Below are 18,028 nucleotides of genomic sequence, written 5' to 3'. Positions count from 1 at the left end.
AAACTGGTTTCTAACAACAGTCCGAGTTTTGCCTATGACAAATTTTTTCTCTTTCCTTGAGGTTTCTGCATCTGCACACTTGTAGAGTCCTAATTCATTTCTTTAATGGCTCTTCAGCTGTTATATTTTTGCTTGTCAGGGTGCTTTTTAATTTAGCCCCCCCCCTTATAAATGTATAAAACATTTAATGAAGAAATAATGATATTTTCTCATGTCACTGCCTATCTTTCCTGTCATATTTGATGTGTTTGTAATGTGGGCAGACATATTATTTATGACCAGGGAAATTAAATATTATTTCACTTTTTTTTTTCCCTAATGCAATCTGTGTCATCTTCCAGTTCCCAATTTCTTTCCATTAAAGTTATTGTCTTTGCAGTTCCACGCGACCGTTTGCTGTTGGTTTTGCAACAGCGCTGCCAGAAGATGCAGAAAAACATAATGGGGAAAAGAAATGGCATAATTTGCAGGAGATACTTTTCTCTTCTCATTTAAATGAAGACAGTTTATTCCTGGGTGTCAAAAACATCAAGAGCAACAGAAATACGGAAATTGGTAATTTCTTGCACTAGGAATACTTCCAAAGCTTTGGAGATTCTGTCTGATTCTAGCAGCTACTAAAGATGTGTCCAAGCCAAACTTCCAGCATAAAATAACTTCAAACCTCAGAAGCTTGAAATCTGGGCCTAAATTTTTTAAGTCTTTGGCTCCAAATGCTTCTCTCGTCTGCTGCCAGAACGTCCTCAAAACTGGGGCAGGAATCACAATCCCTAACGTATTCCTTAATCATTTGGATGAAATACAGACAAAACGGAGCTGAACAAGGTGATCATGTGCTGTCTGACACAGCCTTTCATGTTTAGCTCTGCTTGTGCATTTTCCAGTCCTTCCATAACACATAACATGGGATGAGTGCATGGGGCAGGGCCCTTTGTGCTCCCAGAATCTGCTCCAGCCATAACAGACTCCTCAGAGGCTCCTGGGTGGGATTTTCCTGACTCAGAAGAGGTGGGATCTTCTTTCTGAACTCATCCCGTTTGGTTTTCTTTAACCAAAGAGAGATGAGCTCCTCTAGAGCTGATTCATCTCTTCCCTTTTCACTGGTCACTTATTTTATTATGGGTGGAATTGCCTGTGGTCGGTGATGATTCCTCCATGGACTACAGCAAGCCTAGACAACTCCTTGAGTCTTGTCTATCAGCTTTAATTTGTACAGACTAAATGGGGGACAGATCCCATCCAGTCTTTCCGTCTGTCCCATTCTATTTTCAGCCCCAACAGCTCCAGTACCAGTCTCCTGTAGGAATCAGAGGTGAAGGCCAGCAACCTCAAATGCCGGTGGAATAAAGAGCATCCTGACTCATCTTGCATGGAATATTCTTTCCCCAAAGCTTGTGTCTTTTCACACTTTTTCCCAGTTGCTCTTCATGGCGCCTGTGTATTTTGCAGAAGAATTCTTTCCCTGCTTCCTTTGTGGTGTCATGATTTTGTTTCATAGTTCCTATTCCTTGTATCCAAGTCAAACCCAAAGACCCTTCCATCACCTTTCTTCTCCTTTTCCTTTTTTTCCTCCCTAAACATCTCAGCAAGGCTGCCTGTTAATCTCTTCTTTTGCAAAGATTAGAAACGTGGCTTTTCTATGACCTTTCTGAACAATCAGGAACTTGGAGTCCCCAAGACAGTCGCCATTATCTCATCTTTTGGTCTGTTAACAATGATTAAGCAGGACAAAGGATGTGCTCAGAGCTATGGAGTTTCAATCCGTCCTTAGGGAGTACCTGGAAATAAAAGCAAGCAGAGGGGGAAAGCTCCAGCAAAAAGAAAGGTTCGACCTTTAGAAAACATCCTTGGTTGGTGCTTTCTCACCTTTTCAAATATACATAAGAAAAGTTTGCAATAATAGGCCTGTAGGTGCAGATACTACCTCTGGACTAAGTCCCCAGAGGGCTGCTCCCACAGCATGTGCCACTGGACAGAGCACTCAGGACTTGGGAAAACCAGGTCACAATCAGAAATGCAATTTTAAACTGTTATTTTTGCTTATGATCTATCACACTGTCTGTCCATCCATCTGTGTGCTACAATCTTTACAAGTTTTTCCCCAGGTTTTGATTACCTCCATACAGCAGCTCCAAGCAAGGGATGACTGATACTTCCACCACTCTCAATCCATCTCACAACAGAGCTGGGGCTCTTCAAGGTGCAATTGCTTTACCAGCTCCAATTTCCAGCAGTTTCTCATCTGCATCTCGCCTTTCCCAGGGATAAACGACACCAGGCAGGGCCAGGTGAGTGAGCAGCAGGTGAGTTACCAGGAGCAGGGAAGCTTTCCCATCCAGCCCAAGGATTCATAGTGCTGTGGTTTGGTTTTGTGGACTCAAAACTCTTGCAGTGCACGTACAAGAACCTTGTGTTTCTCACATGTTGCTGTCATCTCACAGACGGCAAACAACTGACCAAAGAAACCAAGAATTGATTAGGAATACACTGTTACCCTTCCTTGTCCACAGAACAGGGGAGGAAACTGAAAGGCAGACACATCTCTTGAGAAGACCATGGCCAGAGGTTGTCTAACCCAGATCAGATGGCAGAGGGATGTGTATAAAGTGAGCTGGTTCATTCATACTTAGGTATCTAATGGGATGTCCATGGAGACACAGAGGAAGGGAGATTTGGAATCACAGGGCACTTTGGAAGGGACTTCAAAGATCATCTCGTTCCACCCCCTGCCATGGGCAGGAACACCTTCCACTATCCCAGGTTGCTCCAACCTGACCTTGGACACTTCCAGGGATCCAGGGGCAGCCACAGCTTCTCTGGGCAGCCTGTGCCAGGGCCTCCCCACCCTCACAGAATGAAAGTTCCCAATATCCACAACTTGTCTATGTCTTCTCCAGGAACTCTTTTTCTGCCTCTTTAGAGAATCTCCGCCAAGTGGCTGCAAGGGAAGCAAAGGCAAGGAGCAGGGTCATTAACAGAAAGTTTAGAAGAGAGGAATAAAAGATTTTTTTAAAATGGGCTACAGTGTGAAGAATGGCCTTTGTGAACAATTCAGTCATTTATAATTATTTCATTGGCATTGTATGAATTATACATTCGCGACTATAATGGAGTAATCTCTCATCTCCTTTCCCCCTCAGCAGGCACTGAATGAATGCCCAGGTGAGCTGCACTTGGACCAGAACCATTCTCTAGGAGAGTCACTGTTCACCTCTCACTGCTCTCCTGAATTTCTGTTCAGTAAGCACGTGTTGATCTTTTACCAATCTTTTCTGGATGTTAAAATTAATGTGTATTTAGAAAATAGGTTTCATCTTCTAATTTTTTTTCTTATTTTTCTTTTCCTATGGAAAAGTAGAAGAGTGGAGGGGTACAGAAGCATGGAAAAAAAAGCTGGAGCCAAGCAATATGGTTTTGCAGTTTATCCAAGAGCTAAGGGATAAGAGTGGACACAGCCTCTGTTACAGTAGCTCAGCTGATGAGTGGGAAAATGCTAAACTGACTTAACATTTTTTTGAGTGGTTTTGTACTTGCATAGTTGCCTGTAAAAATATTGGCTCACAGTCATGATGTAAATGGAATATGCCCGTCCAAAACTGGTGTTTCACTTCAGAGAGCTCTGACTTTTCCCCAGAAGGAGAAGGGTCGACTCAAACACACTAAGAGGGTTAATAAAAGTATTCATGCTGCAAGAGATTGGAGGAGCTGTGAACTCTGGTTTAAGAGGCAGGTAGTGAGGTGTTTACTTAGCAGACTATCAGAGTACATCAGAAACTAACAGTAGCCATAAACCTCAATGGATTAACTTCCATCCATTTTGATTTCCAGCTGTATTACACCTTGGCTGTGTCACTGCCAAAATAAGAGGTCCTAAATAGAATAGCAATTATCTCAATATCATGGATTCAGTGGGCACTTTTTTCAATTTTCTCTGTTACGTGTCAATTCCTGCACATCTTCCCTGCTCCCAGATTTCTCTCCCTCTTCCATGGAAGGGTATTTCTTCCTCCCAGTTGACCTGTTAGGGAGATGGAGCCCTGGAGCACTCCAGATTTTGGGAACAGAGGTCTCTGATGCAGGGTATGTAAGAAAGAACATCCTGTCTTAAAAAGAAAACTCCACAATGTACCATTAGGAATTACTAGGATTGTAATTTCTAGGTAGAATTGTATTTTCCCCTGAGAATGTCACTGAGCCTGACTCTCAGTCATGCCATCCTCTTTCTTGGAGCAAGAAAAAGACGGATAGAGAAGGAAAACAGAGCAGGAGCCTTAATCCAGTTTTGTGATCCTTGAACCCCAGGGCTTTAAAGATGCCTGACATCTGCATTTGAAGAGGTCATTCCACTCAACCTTTGTTTCTTAAGTACATCGCATTTACACAGCGCTCCTGAGCACCTCCACACAGAAGCTGATAAAAGACTGGCAGCAACACAGAGATTATTTTGTTTGAATTTGAGGTTTTCCAATAAATACACCTAGACCCTGTCCTTTCAAAAGTCAAAGGGTTAAAACTTTCCATCAAGGCAAGGTATTCCCCAAGCAATCTGCATCGAGGACTCTCTGAAGCACAAGAACACTGTTGACCCAGACATCACTAAGTTCTTTGCTTCTGAAAAGTTCTGGCTGCTGATAAACCTTTGTCCTTTTTCTTTGATTAGCTTTACTCTGGCTGTAAATCCTATTTTGTTTTGTGCTGGGGTCTAGCCAAGGAAGTATTTCTATTAACCTGGAGCAGCTGGAGAGTAGCTGGCTCTTACTGTCAGGGGATTGCAGCCTGAGTATCCTGTAACACTAATGTTTTTCACTGTTGAAGCCCCAGTCTACAAAGAAGGAGATCCATGCTCCCTCTGCGGTTATTTTGCTACCCTGGAAGCTGGCAGAATCGTGTGGGCAGGATGTCATTAGCTTAAAGATGGCAGCCATTAGGATTCCATCTAAAATCTGCTCCCCTCACAGACTCCATGTCTGCCGTCTTTGCTGAGAGCTTTAATTTATCCATTCATAGAGTGGGAACATACTCCTGCTACTTTCATTACCCAATTGGCTTTAATTAAAAAAATCTGTAACGCCTTCTGTCTTGGAGGGCTTTGAGTTTGGTATCCTGATGCCAGGAGCCATTGGAAGAGAAGGGGAAATGAAGAAGTGGAAGAAGAGAAGGGGATGGCAGTCAGCTATGAGAGCAGCAAGTCCCACGCCGGGAGCAGGGATGGGCTGCACCAGTGTGCAACACCCTCATTGACATTCCTGTGGAGCCATCTGTGAGTCCCTGGATCTTCCCCATCTCTTCAGCCTAAAGGAGGAAAGAGAGCCTACTTTTGCTCCCTGGTGCTTTCTGCTCAGTTACAGCATTTATTCTAAGCCTTCCTGCCCCGAGGCTGTGGAGCCTTGCTAAGTTCACTACCCTCATTACCGGAGCATCACAGAAAAAAAAAAAAAAAAAAAAAATCTCTCTGCCTGTGTCTTTTGCCCAGGGTCTGTGACATCCCTCCATCTCACAGGTATAAAATGAGCACCAAGTAGGCACAGGAAACGTTAAAACCCCTTGCCCCCAAAGGCAAACCCTGTAGTGACTAATCCCTGGGAGAATCTGGGATTTTAAAATTGGTGTATTTTCTCCTTTTTCTTATCTCTACTCCCTCTGAGCCTTTTGCCATGTATTTACTGTCCCTTTTCCCCTTTTCCTGTGCCACCTCCCCACTCTGCATAGCCACTGCCCTCAGCCAGCAGCACTTTATCTGCTTCCAATGTAGCGTGTCCTAGAAAGAATTATAGCATTGCCTTTCTCTCGACAGCCAGTCATCTCTCAGTAACATACAATAAGCTGTACTTGGGCCAAAGGAAATGGGTTTAGCCTGGCGGGTAATTAATTTTTTCAGGGTTCAGTTTCCCACACTGAAATTGGTCTCCGTCTGATCAATTAGAAGAACATTTCGCAAACGAAACTGATTATGAATCATGGGTTTCAGCTCAGCTGTGGAAAACCTGATACATGGCTATTGGAGCAAAAAGTAGAGGGAACCTTCAGCCCATTTATCCCAGCTAGTGCTCAGGAGTGAAAGCAACACACATACACACGCCCCACTCACTCCTTCAAGGAGGAGAAGATGATGGGACTCCACCAGTTCACAGCATAGTTCTGAAAACGGTCCTCAAATCTCCTGAGAGTTGTCTCCCTGGACATGGGTATTTATCCACTGGCTGAACACTGTCCTGGGACCACCCCTCTGAGCACTGGCATAGCTTAACTCTGGTAGATTCTGTTTCTTTTGGCTTCCAGACACCCAAATAAAAAATGGAAAAGCTTTTGGATGAGGAACATCCCAAGGCATCTTTAATTCAGATGTAATGGCTCTGAACAAGGAAAGGAATGATCTCAGACGTATGAGGTCTCTGTATCACAGCAAGCCTCTCCTTCCCATTTTCCTCTGCTGATAATAGTCACAGAAATGATGGCAGTTGAAATTTAACTTTTAAGAGAGTGACATTTCCATTTCAGCCCTGAGCAAGCCTGCAGGATCCAGCTCCCAGTGGGAGCAGTTACCCACTGTCCCACGTCAAAAAGGAGAACACTCTCCATCCCCTCTACCCTTCTCTCTGCCCCATGTGCCCCCTAGCACTGAGCAGAACCATTAGTTCAGTTTGTCCCGTGTCTTTAAACCATGCCCAACACTTTAAAGGAAATAAATAACGTCAAGTGTTCAAATGAAATTTTGCTGAGAACCCTCTTTTTCTCCTGAAAAAGTCATGACACTAAACTTTCCAGTCATCTCAAGCCTTGAATAGTTTTTCATTTGTGTCAGATTAACCAAGTTAAAATTCCCTCTCACGAACTCGGCATTTAGAGGTATTATGCCAGAAGTAGCTTAATAACTTTCACTTCAAAAATAGAGAAAAGAAAAAAAGAGGGGGAAGAAAGGCATTTTTTGGCACCATGCAGAGAAAACAAAGAAATGCAATTTCACAAAGCAGGACCTGCTAAAGGGGACATGCTGCAGACAGAGGGGGGGACTGAGGCTGGACTTTGCAGTGAAACAAGGCTGCATATGAAAAATTCATCATCTAATATCCCAGGCAGCAATCCTGTCTGTTTTTATAAACCAAACTGGGTCAAGCCCAGTTAGTGCCTGGGCAGAACACTCTCTAGAAAAACTACATTAGTAAAAACAGGTGCCACAGAAAGTGGTTCTCAGAGGGCAAGTGTGTACACAGCTCCTATAGTTTATAGATAGATAGATAGATGTGATGAAAATGTTACTATTTTATACAGTTTCTTTTTTGTCTGTCTCCCTGACACAGACCTCTCATAGATGGAGAAATGCATTTGCAGAAATAGTCTTAATTTGGAGTTGGAATATGTAATGCATTTGCTATCTCATAGACTGACTTTACTCACGCTGGAGAAGTGGATTTGGAAGAGAGAAAAGGGAGGCTTGTGATGCTTAAAAGCTTCTGCAGGAGGAAACTCTACGCACCTGAGGTCACACCCGGGACAGCTTTGCCACCAGCATGGTTTATTCCTAATGAAGGAAGCCTGGTTGTGCCAAGGAAATTGAGGTGTTGATTGTGGCTTTTAGTATAAAATATAATATTTCTGTACACCCCCAAACTGTGGAGCAAGACCTGGAACATAAAGGAAGACAAACCCAACTATTATCCTGATAGACTCAAGTGCAAAGAAAAGAAGGGCTGTTGCTCCTGTGGTAACCCCTGTTAAGGAATGTTTAAAGATGGAATTTCTGCACTGAACAGTCTCAGCTAAAATAGTATCCTAGCTCCAGGCTTTTCGGGATGTTGCTTTTAAGATGCAATGGAAAACTGATGCCCTGACCTCTTGTGGTCACTAAACACACAGAGCCAGATTTCCCAAGCATATGATTGTTTTCAACACAGTCTCCTTCCGAAATTTTTATTTGCTTTACTGAATACTGTTCTCTCCAGTGCTCCCTTCACAATTTCACCAGGGCAGGGACTTACTCAGCATTCCCAATTCTTTTGTGGAAGGCACAGAGTGATGTGGTTGGAGGTGTCCAGCCCCAACAAATCCCAGAACCCACTGCAATGGGCCACAAACAATGAAATAATATTGGAATGTGATCTGCTGTCCTGCATAGCTGCTTCCAAGCATTCCTTGGGAGCAGCGCTGCCTTTTGGGGCACGTAAAATGATCCTCGAATGCAATCTGACAATCAAAGTTCAGAAGTAACAAGATAGTTCAGAATAAGAAGATGCAGGCTGACTGTAAGAATGTATTTTTGTCACTGTCTTGAAATGTTTCAGGATGTTTTCAGCAGAGAAACCATTCTTGAAGAGCTGACAAAAGGAGTAGGGTGAAGGATCTTTTGCATGGGTGTCGGCAGTCTAAATTAAGCGAGATTCGCGTTTCCAATATATCTTATGGTTACTGTCTGTGTCTAGTGAGTTTTGCTGTAAAGAAATGATGGGTTTTGAGCCAACCATCTGGCGTGACCACATGGGAAACCAGACTTTGATTCACACCTCTTCAGGCAAGAGTCAGATGCTGGGAACATTGAGGACCTGACTGCAGGGCTTGAAAAACATCATTCTTTTCGCTCCATCTTTGCCCAGAGATGATGGGGACCTACAGATACAAAAGCAGCCCAGCGAGATGACCATTGAAATTTCAGAAGAGGCTGAAAGCTTTGAGGGTGAATAGCTTATGTTGCTAGGGGAGAATTAAAAACAGTCAGAGAGAAAATACAATAAATATAATACAAATCAGTTGTTAATCTGTTTGATCTACTGCCTTTTGGGTTGGCTTCTGGGTCTTTTGTGAAGGAGAAATCCCCAGTGTGAGATGCAGTTTTGTTCATTCCATAAAGCTGCAGGAATAACTTCCTTGTATGAAGACACAAGCAGAGGGAAGCAGGATGCTTCCCAGTGGGTGATTAATTAGCAATGTTTTTTCTTGTAAAACCAAAAGCTTGGTATGTACTATGACCATGATAAAGTGGGCACAGCCTGAACTTCCTTCTTCCTCCTCTCATAAAGCCTCCTCTCTCATGGCCATCATCAGAATCTGTGATTCCTGTCTCGTACACCCCATGACCTCGGATTCAGAGAGAGGATGGGATAATTCCCAAGGTATTTGAGTAAGATGCTTGTCTGGATGAGACTGCTGAAGGACTCAGCTAATGCTGCTTGGGTTAAGAGGATGTTGATAACTGAAAATCCAGTCCAGCAGTTTATAGGCTTCAAATCGGGCAAATGTGAGACAGAGTGAGTGAGGCTGTCACTCTGGGTCCAGCCAGTGAATACGCTTCCTGCTGTGTGCCCAAACCCAAAGCCAATGGCATTCCCCTTCTGGAAGGCTGGCTCAGGGAGAGAGTGATAGTGCTGGAGCTCTGTGGTCATAAAGGTCCATGCTGCTACTGGGAGGCCACCCCAGGATGAGGTGCAAACGCTGTAAAATGAGGGAGGAAGAGACCATTTCCTACCATAATGCATTATGCACAAACAGTAAACAGATGCCCTCAGAATGTTTTTGTCTGAGATGGGGAATAAAGCAAAAATAGTCAGCAAGACAGAAGCAGAAGCCTGTCTCTCCTTTAACAATCTGCACTCAACCATGTTCAAAATAGCCACTTGGCAACAATTATCTCAGAGGGAAATTGGTGTGGAGTGCAGAAAATAAGGGCAGAGCTGTAACAAAGGCAGCAGAGTTGAGACAGGATGTTGTTTTTGTTCAGTTCTCCTCCTGAAGCCAGTCCAGGTTGGTTTTGCCTCAAGCTGGACATACTTTGGGAGCTGCTTTAAGACCCGAATGTTTTTTAACTGGCAGAGTGGCGAGGCAGGGGCTTGGTGGCGGCACACAGAGGCTGTCAGAGCAGGGCTTTAACCAGCATTTCCTTCCCTGCTGCAGTCTGGACTCGGGCTGTGTTCCTAGGGAATTCCTCTCCAGGAGGCAAAGTCTGCTCTGTGGCCTAATGGGTTACTGAGGAAAATTCCAAACCATTTTTATCCTTCTTTGAACAAGGAAAGGAAAACAATTGAAAGGAAAACAAAATGCCCAGAGGGACAAGGAGTTTTCCTACAAATTCTGTTTCCACGAGATATTTCAAGATATCCTTGGCATACTTGACTTCTAATATCAAAGGACTATTTAAGTTAGAAGGTGGAACAAGGTGTATGGACTGTTTGGTACTGATTAGAAATTCTGAAGAAGCAACTGAGGTAGAGACTAACTCATGGTATGATTTTATTTACTGCTGATTCTGTGGTGAAGGTGACAGAGAGTAGAGAGAGGAAACACGAAAGAAGCCCTTTTGTTTGCCACAACATTGCTGTGGCATACTCATCATCTTGTGACATGATGCAGGAACAAACAAGATGAGGCTGGGATTATAGTCCATTAATGCCCCTCACATTCCTGGTGAATCCCCACCAGCTTCGTAGGCACTCACACAGTCAGGACTGATGCCTGAGCAGGTCATTGGGGTGACATTTCAAGCAAGAATAGAATAATTTTGAGAATGGTTTATCTCCTTTCCAGCCTGCGGTCAGGTAACATCCCTGTGGCAACCATTTCAGTTGTCTATGTGGAAAAGCAATGTGCAGAAAGTAATTTAATGTAATGGATTGTTTAGCTTTCTTTTAATTAAATGTAGCAGCTGGAAACGAGGAGAAGACAGCTCTGTATCACCAAGCAGGTCTCTAATTGCAGGCATCCTCCACAGACCCTACTTAGTGAGCTGCACTTTCAGCCCAAGTCGAAAACCCAATACTATTGAATACGCCAAAACCTTATGATTTTTTCTACCTTTCATGAAATATTTCAATGGCTTGATTTGTTTCCTTTTGCTGTTTCTCTCTCTCCCCAAAACTCAAACTGCTGATGATAAATATGTGTCAAAGCAGCTCAACCAGCTCCAGAAAACATCTCCCAGAGGAGCCCAGCAGCCACACAAGGGAGCATAGTGCTGAAGTTCCTTGGGAAGCTGTCCTTTTCAAATGACTGACTGAAGAGCTCCAACTGTTTATTCCCACCAAATGATTCTGGCTTGTTGAAGATGACTGAACACATTGCTGGGCCTTTCAGCTGAGCTCCTTTCAAGTGAGAACAAAAGGCTGCTTGTCAAGTGTATCAATACAATTGTGACTCCCATGGTCATTGCCGGTGTGATGTTGTCAGGCACATTCCTGGGAGCAAGAGTGACTTCAAAGCAAGACCATTTAAATGGCATTGTTTGCTCCATAATTTTGAAATGGATGGCTTTGGGAAGTACATCAGCTGGAAGAACAGTGCAAAAAGGTCAACATTCCCCTGGTTTACAAGGGCAGGGTAACCAGGGTGTTAAAAGTGCTTATTTTCCCTATGGCATTTCCAGGGAGAAGCCCAGAGTGACAGCTCAGATGGAAATACCCACATGGCAGATGACTAAAGGCAGGTGACATAAATCCACCCCGTGCCTTGCTCTACTCATTTCCTTTTTATCAGTCACACTCCCTTCTTCCCTCCTCATTTCAGAAGGGTTTTGTGTGTAAACAGAGATGGGATAACTTTTGTGAGGTTTCCCTCAAAAAGCTTGGTACAAGGAGGTCAGTGTAGGAAAGATGTGTTCTCCTGGCTTGCCCCTCACCCTGCCTGATTGCCCAGTGCCTGAGGCCATGGGCAAGAAGCCCAGTAGGTCACATTAGAGCCCACCTGAGTCTAGGTCAGTCTCTGTTCCTGGAGAACAGCTTGCACTCCTCCTCCTGCTTGGATCCCCACGATTCTCCTGCTGGCCGTGCACAGGGTTAAAGACAGGTTTGGAAGCAACATCTGTACTCGATGGGAAGCTGGGCCAAGACTGAGAGTTTGCCAAGCAGCCCTTTGTCTGTGGTGCGTAAATCTACACCTCTTGCAAAGGGAGAAGAGCAAGGAAGGAAAGGCAGTGCCAACTTGCAGATCTGTAAAAGAGGCTTTTAAGCTCTCTAGGGGGGTAATGTGCAACTGCTAAATATACTTCAGGAGAAATACAGCCAGATCATTTCTTTCCTCAGCCTCAATACAACTCTTTATGTTTTTCCTCTTGAGAGGGGACAGCAATGCAGCATCGGCAGGGAAAAGGCTGGAAGGAACAGTGGGTTTGGTCTATTTGCTGTTAACTCCACCATGTGCCTCATCAAGAGTTTTTCCAGTTATCCTGTCTCGATCCGTAGGGAAAAAGAATTGAGAGAGAAAGATGTGGAAAAGGAAAAATGAAGGGTTTCTGTGCATGCAGGGGAAGATATTTTGACAAAATGGGTGATGGTGACTAAGAAAAGGGGAGAAGAGGCAAGTGTTAAATGAGTTTGTGTTCCTGGCTGCTGAGTAGCCCCAGGAGGTTCCCAGCAAGGCTGCCGCTTTTTTATTGGAGTTTTGTGCCGGAGTTATAAACCCTTTAAATGAGCCTAGATCATTAGGGAAGCTTGGCTGATCACTGATGAAAAAATATAACAATTAAAACAAAGGGCTGGAAAAGGGAAGCAGAGGGAGAAGGAGCTGGGGGTGAGCAGTTTTAATACTTAATAACAAATACTAATAATGGTGCTGAGTTGGGGACTAATTAAAAGTTTCTAAAAAGAGAGAGGAAGAGAGTGGGATTAATCTGGAGTGTTTTGTCTGGCAGCTTCTGTGAGTGCCCGAAAAGCTACCCTGGCAAGGAGGACAGGACAGAACACTGGGAACCAAGCAAAGCTCTGGAGAGAGATGAATCTGAGCCATGGTGGAGCCCAGCTCCACCTGCTCTTCTGAGCTCTGTGTTTTGGTGTCTGCCCCATATTTCAGGATGGTCATTCTCCTACATGGAGCAAAGGGACTGGGGAAGAGGAGCAAAGGAGGGAGTTTGAAGGGTGGAGAGAGCAAAATTCTTCTGTGAAAAAGGGATTGCTTTGGGCAAAGAGACCTGGGTGGTGGCAGCATAGATCTGAGACTTGTGCATGTAGTGACACCCATAGCCATGGTAGGAGCCAAGGAAACAGGACCCAGGAAGGACCACAGGTGGCAACAACTCAGGGAGCCACTGCCATGTCGTTTTCCAGGGGCTGGAAGAGCATTCAGAGGAAGAATTGCTGAACACTTTGCCTCTTGCTCTGCTGCTCTCAGCTGCTGTCAGGACACGATGGCAGATGAGATGGGTTTCCTTGGCTGCTCCTCTACCATTCCTTCTATCTGTGCTCTGTCTGAGTGCACCTTTCCCCCCACAGAGATAAATGCTCTCAAAAGCAGCAGTCTCACAGGTCTGCCTCCAGCTGTGCCTCCAGCTGTGCCTCCAGCTGTGTCCTGAGGTCTGGGGGTGGTAAAGGCTGAAATAACCAAAGCACCAACTATTGTCTTTCCCTCACCAGTTCAGCAGCTGCCTGAGGGACAGTTCAGCCTGGAGAAACATCTTTTGTGGTTAATTTCAGCTAAACTCTTGTAGGCACCACCACTGCCATCTCCAATGCTTCATCCTTGTGGATAAAGGACCTGGCTGTGGGGAATGCCAGCTTCAGACACCAAGTTCCTGCCAGCATGAGCTCCTTTTACTTTCTCATATGTGCAGGAGACTCTAAGTTTTAATTATTATTGCTTTTTGCTGCTCTTTGTCTTAATTAAGTCTGACTTGCTGACTATTTCAAGGGAGATGATGTCTGGGTAACGCCTTCCTGCCTTGAATTTTGGATTTTGGAAAGAGAGATATGAAGCCCTTCATCACTGGATCTGCTGGGCAGCAGAAATGCAATGTCATAGGGACTGGAGGTGCAGTGGGACTAGGCAAAAGCTCAACTAAAATGGGACAATCCACCTGGAATGAGCGCAGAGCAAGAAAGCCATGGGGGTGTGTGCCTGGCAGGTAGAAGAGATTTCCCAGAAAATTCCTCTGTATTAGTCTATCTGGCATCTGACTTAGAATCATAGAATCATTAAGGTTGGAAAAGACCTGTAAGATCATTGAGTCCAACTGTTAACATCACCATATCCCAAAGTGCCACATCCACATGCCTTTTAAACTCTTCCAGGGATGGTGATCCCATCACCTCCCTGGACAGCCAATTCCTAACAATCCCTTGAGTGAAGAAATGCTTCCTGATGCCCACCCTGAGCCTCTCCTGGCCCAGCCTGAGGCCGTTCCCTCTCCTCCTGTCCCTGTTCCCTGGCAGCAGAGCCCGACCCCCCTCACTGCCCCTCCTGTCAGGGACTTGTGCAGAGCCACAAGGTCCCCCCTGAGCCTCCTTTGCTCCAGGCTGAGCCCCTTTCCCAGCTCCCTCAGCCTCTCCTGGGGCTCCAGCCCCTTCCCAGCTCTGTTGCCCATCTCTGGATATGCTTTTCCCCCCTTTTTTCTGTAAAGCAGCACCAGGTAAATTCAGACCCACAATACAAACACCAGCAGCACTCTCTGATTCCTCAGCCACCCAAAGCCCCCCAGCAGCCACAGACAGCTTCCCCATGGCCCTGCTGGGCATCATTTTATCCCCACAAAAGAAGAGCTGAGGTGTTTGTGGTGGGCTGTGTGTGATTTGGTTTGAGAACTCTATCCTGGCTCCTGCCACAGCCCTGGAGCATCCAGCAGGAGCTTTGCTATTCTGCACCAGGGCTCTCCCTGTCTGTCTGTAAATACTTCCATTCCAGCAGCCTCTTTCCAGCGTGACAGATTTGCTATGAGGAACCTGGCAGCAAAGGTTCTTCCTCCTCTCTCTCTCGCTCTCTGACAAATGTATAAAATGTATTAGCTTTTCATGTTCTCATTTATGATATAATAAACTCCTCTGTGCCCTGGCCTTGTTCGGGGATTGGAAGTGAAGTGTTCCACTTGCCTGCATTGGTGAAATTCTACCAGACCATTGTGGGTGTTAGAGGGATGGGGCAAGGGCTGGGATTGCAAGGAGGAAAGGGAAAAATGGGATGTAGAGGATGTGAGGCCTCAGGGGCAGAAAGGGGAAAGGGGAAGTAGAGATAATGTCTGTAATTTTTTTTCTCATTTCACTGGGCACGATGTGTTTCCCTGTGGGATTTACATGGCTCTGCTCCTGGTGCTTGAGGTGCTTCTCTAAGTGACAGAGCCATGTCCATCTTTGGACCTTTGAGGGAAAAACAACATAAATGCATAAATAATATACTGCAAGAAGGGAATGAGTCTGGTTGGCCTCACTGAGGATGAAAGGATGGGAATGCAGGAGTAGGATGTGGGAAGCAAGAATTAAGATGCAGTGAAGGATTGACTTGACAAGACCACTTTGAAAAAGAAAGGGAAAGAGGCCCAGTGTCCATCCAGTGTAGGTGTCTGGGCACACACTTGCAGCACCTTGGATAGCTGCACCGCAGAAACCAGAGCTCCAAGTCAGATCTGCTCGTTCTGTCACCACAAATCTGCTTTACTTCCCAAGCTTTTCCTCTCCTTTGTTTGCAAGTCAGTCTGGAGGGACCTTCTGACAAGGTACCTTTATCCATCAGACTGCCAAGAACTTACAAACCTCTCATTTGTCCACTTAGTGAAATGGGCACTGCTGGCTTGGCTGTTTTGGTTTTCTTTGCTCTGAATAAATGATTACCCCCCATGTGTAATTTTTTTCTCAAGTAAACAGATTTGGTCCTGATATTTTATTATTACTACTAGGGAGAGAAGGTATATCCATTCATAGATGATGGATATACACCCATGATGTGCAGGTAGCTTTATACCACAGAAGGCTGCTGTGATGGACATCCAGAGAGAATGAGAAATCACATAAAAATGGAAGGAAAAGGAAGTCTTCACAGGAAAAACCCCAAAATCCGCAAACCAAAATGGGAGAAAAAAATGAATGAAGTGGGCAGACAATACAAATGAAGAACGATGGTCTACAAGGGCCCAAAGGGCCCATCCTCATCTTGATCAATTCCAGATCTCTTCAAATCAAGGGACTGAAATAATCCAAATTCCCAGATCAACCATTTTAAGTCTTGAAGCTAAGACTATGATCTTTCTGAGTGCTTGTAAGATTTTATTGATCTTTGCTTAGGTCAGCTCATTGATGCGTTTGTGGACCTTCGGCACCGAGCAATGGGTTCAAAGCTGAGCACATCTTTCCACCTGCTGGCTTTTCCACTCAAGGCAAAGCACGAGGTGTCCAAGTGCCTGGAATTACAGGAGCAGTCTGTGTCAGCATCTCTGTTAGCAACGACATCCTTGAGCTTCTGGAAAACCCCACCTGTGGCAGGAGTGTGCCCCATGCCAAACCCACTGGTGTTACTGTGGTGCAGAAACAGAGTGAAAAGTTCAGGATAGTCAAAGTTGCACCCCTCATCTGCAAGGATAACCTCATCCCTGCTCATTCGCCTTCCCCAGAGGACACAGAATTTCCTAACACTGCACAGGAACTTAAAAAAATGCCCTGCTCTTTTTTGGATTTTTGGTTATACAAACAGAAAGGTGGCAGAGTTATCACCACCAGACCTTCTGCAGGGAGGAGCCAATCCATCAGTCCCCAGGGACAGGTTTGCTGTAGGATTAACTCAGGTGAAGGACACACAAAGGTGTCTGAAATGTTATGGGATGGATTTGCTAAAGGATTTGCTCAGGCAAGTGATACAGGTTCAGATGTTTAGGGTCCTATTGATGGATTTGCTGTAGGATCTGCCAGAAAATAAATCTATACCATTAATACCAAAGACCTCAGGTACGACAGTCTTGTAGGTTTTCCTTGGGAGGTACAAAAGTGTAAAACTATATAGACTATATAAAAACTGTGTAAAACTATAAACAAATACTTGATAACAATTAATGCTGTAGGATTTTTCCAGAAGAGAAACAGTCTCACAGGCCAACCCCTGTAAGTGTGTTCTGCATTACCCCAGCATAGGTTGACAAACCAAGATGACTTGTTGCTTATGGAATTTCTTGTGATCATCAAACAAGATGAAAGTCTGGCTTGAGTAATTAAAATGCTAATTGGAAATTCACCATTCATCAGAGGAAATAGCAATGAGTTCCTTTTTTTTTTTTCCTTTTTTTTTCCTCCAGCATTTTCTCTCTAGTGGTGGCAGATGTTGGGGTTGTGAATTCATTGTCTGTCAGAGACACAGCAAAATCCTCTTTCCAAACTAGTTTTCTGTATTTTTGTTGATTGTCTGCTTAAATTAACCTTCTCTAATGAGATGAAAATACGCAGGGTATGCCTGTAATTTACGGGCTGTGAAATTAGTGAGTGGAGATATAATACATCCTGGTGGGTGACAGGGACTCGAGAGCTCTGAGAGTGCCCACACAGAGGAGAGGATGGCAATGTATCTTTAATGTATGGTTCCCAGCGGTGTGGAGGATAATCCAGGCTGGCTGCTGGCACACAAACACTCAGGACCATTAGTCACAATGGCTGGTGCCTGCCCTCTCCTCTCAGAAAGACTTTACACCAGGAAAAAGTCAGTATAATGTGAATGTAAAGTGCTGCCACATCTCTCAATTTGCATTTCAATTGCAAACCCTTCCCTGTGAGGGTGCTGAGGCCCTGGCACAGGTTGCCCAGAGAAGCTGTGGCTGCCTCATCCCTGGAAGTGTCCAAGGCCAGGTTGGATGGGGCTTGGAGCAGCCCAGGCTAGTGGAAGGGGGCTGAAATCCCCAAGAAAAGGTGGATGCCTTCCACTGAAGGGCTTAAACTTCAGGATTGGACACATCTTCCTCACTGCCCACCATGCCCCACACTGCCAAAGCTCCCACTCGGAATATTTGTATCAGAAAGTCAGACTTCAATATTTTCACTTGATAAGAAGGTGGTGTTTGAGTTATTTCTCACTCAGGCATAGATCAATGTGCAAACAAACAAGCAAAGCCTCCTCTCAAGAATCACATCAAGACATCCACTGGCACAAACTGATGCAAGCCAGGGGGGAGCACAAAGTGTCCACATCTGTGTTTGTTCTGCAGACTGGGGAAGGGAGATCAGAGAATTGCAGGGCTGCCAGCTTCCAATATTTTAGGGCTAATTTATGGTAATAGATGTTTGAAACACTCTCAGCCCTCAAGACATTAGTACACACCTCGGCTTTCACAAAAAAGAAATAAAAAAATCATTCTTTGTTTTCATGCTGA

The 18,028-nt window shown here is 44.8% G+C and overlaps 1 long non-coding RNA gene across 2 annotated transcripts; it reads left to right on the top strand.

The window, feature by feature from the left end:
* The first annotated feature begins 2,028 nt into the window (after positions 1–2,028).
* LOC125336535 lies at positions 2,029–13,932 on the top strand. Of its 2 annotated transcripts, none has more exons than XR_007207794.1 (3): positions 2,029–2,288; positions 3,141–3,240; positions 10,878–13,932. It is a non-coding gene; the product is annotated as an uncharacterized LOC125336535 (long non-coding RNA). The 2 variants fall into 2 exon arrangements; XR_007207793.1 differs by lacking the exon at positions 10,878–13,932 and adding an exon at positions 7,381–8,703.
* The last annotated feature ends 4,096 nt before the right edge of the window (positions 13,933–18,028 follow it).

This window comes from Corvus hawaiiensis, chromosome 21 (assembly GCF_020740725.1).
Source record: "Corvus hawaiiensis isolate bCorHaw1 chromosome 21, bCorHaw1.pri.cur, whole genome shotgun sequence".
Lineage (NCBI taxonomy): Eukaryota > Metazoa > Chordata > Aves > Passeriformes > Corvidae > Corvus > Corvus hawaiiensis.
Note: the sequence above shows the minus strand (reverse complement) of the source record. Positions and strands in the feature narration are given on the sequence as shown.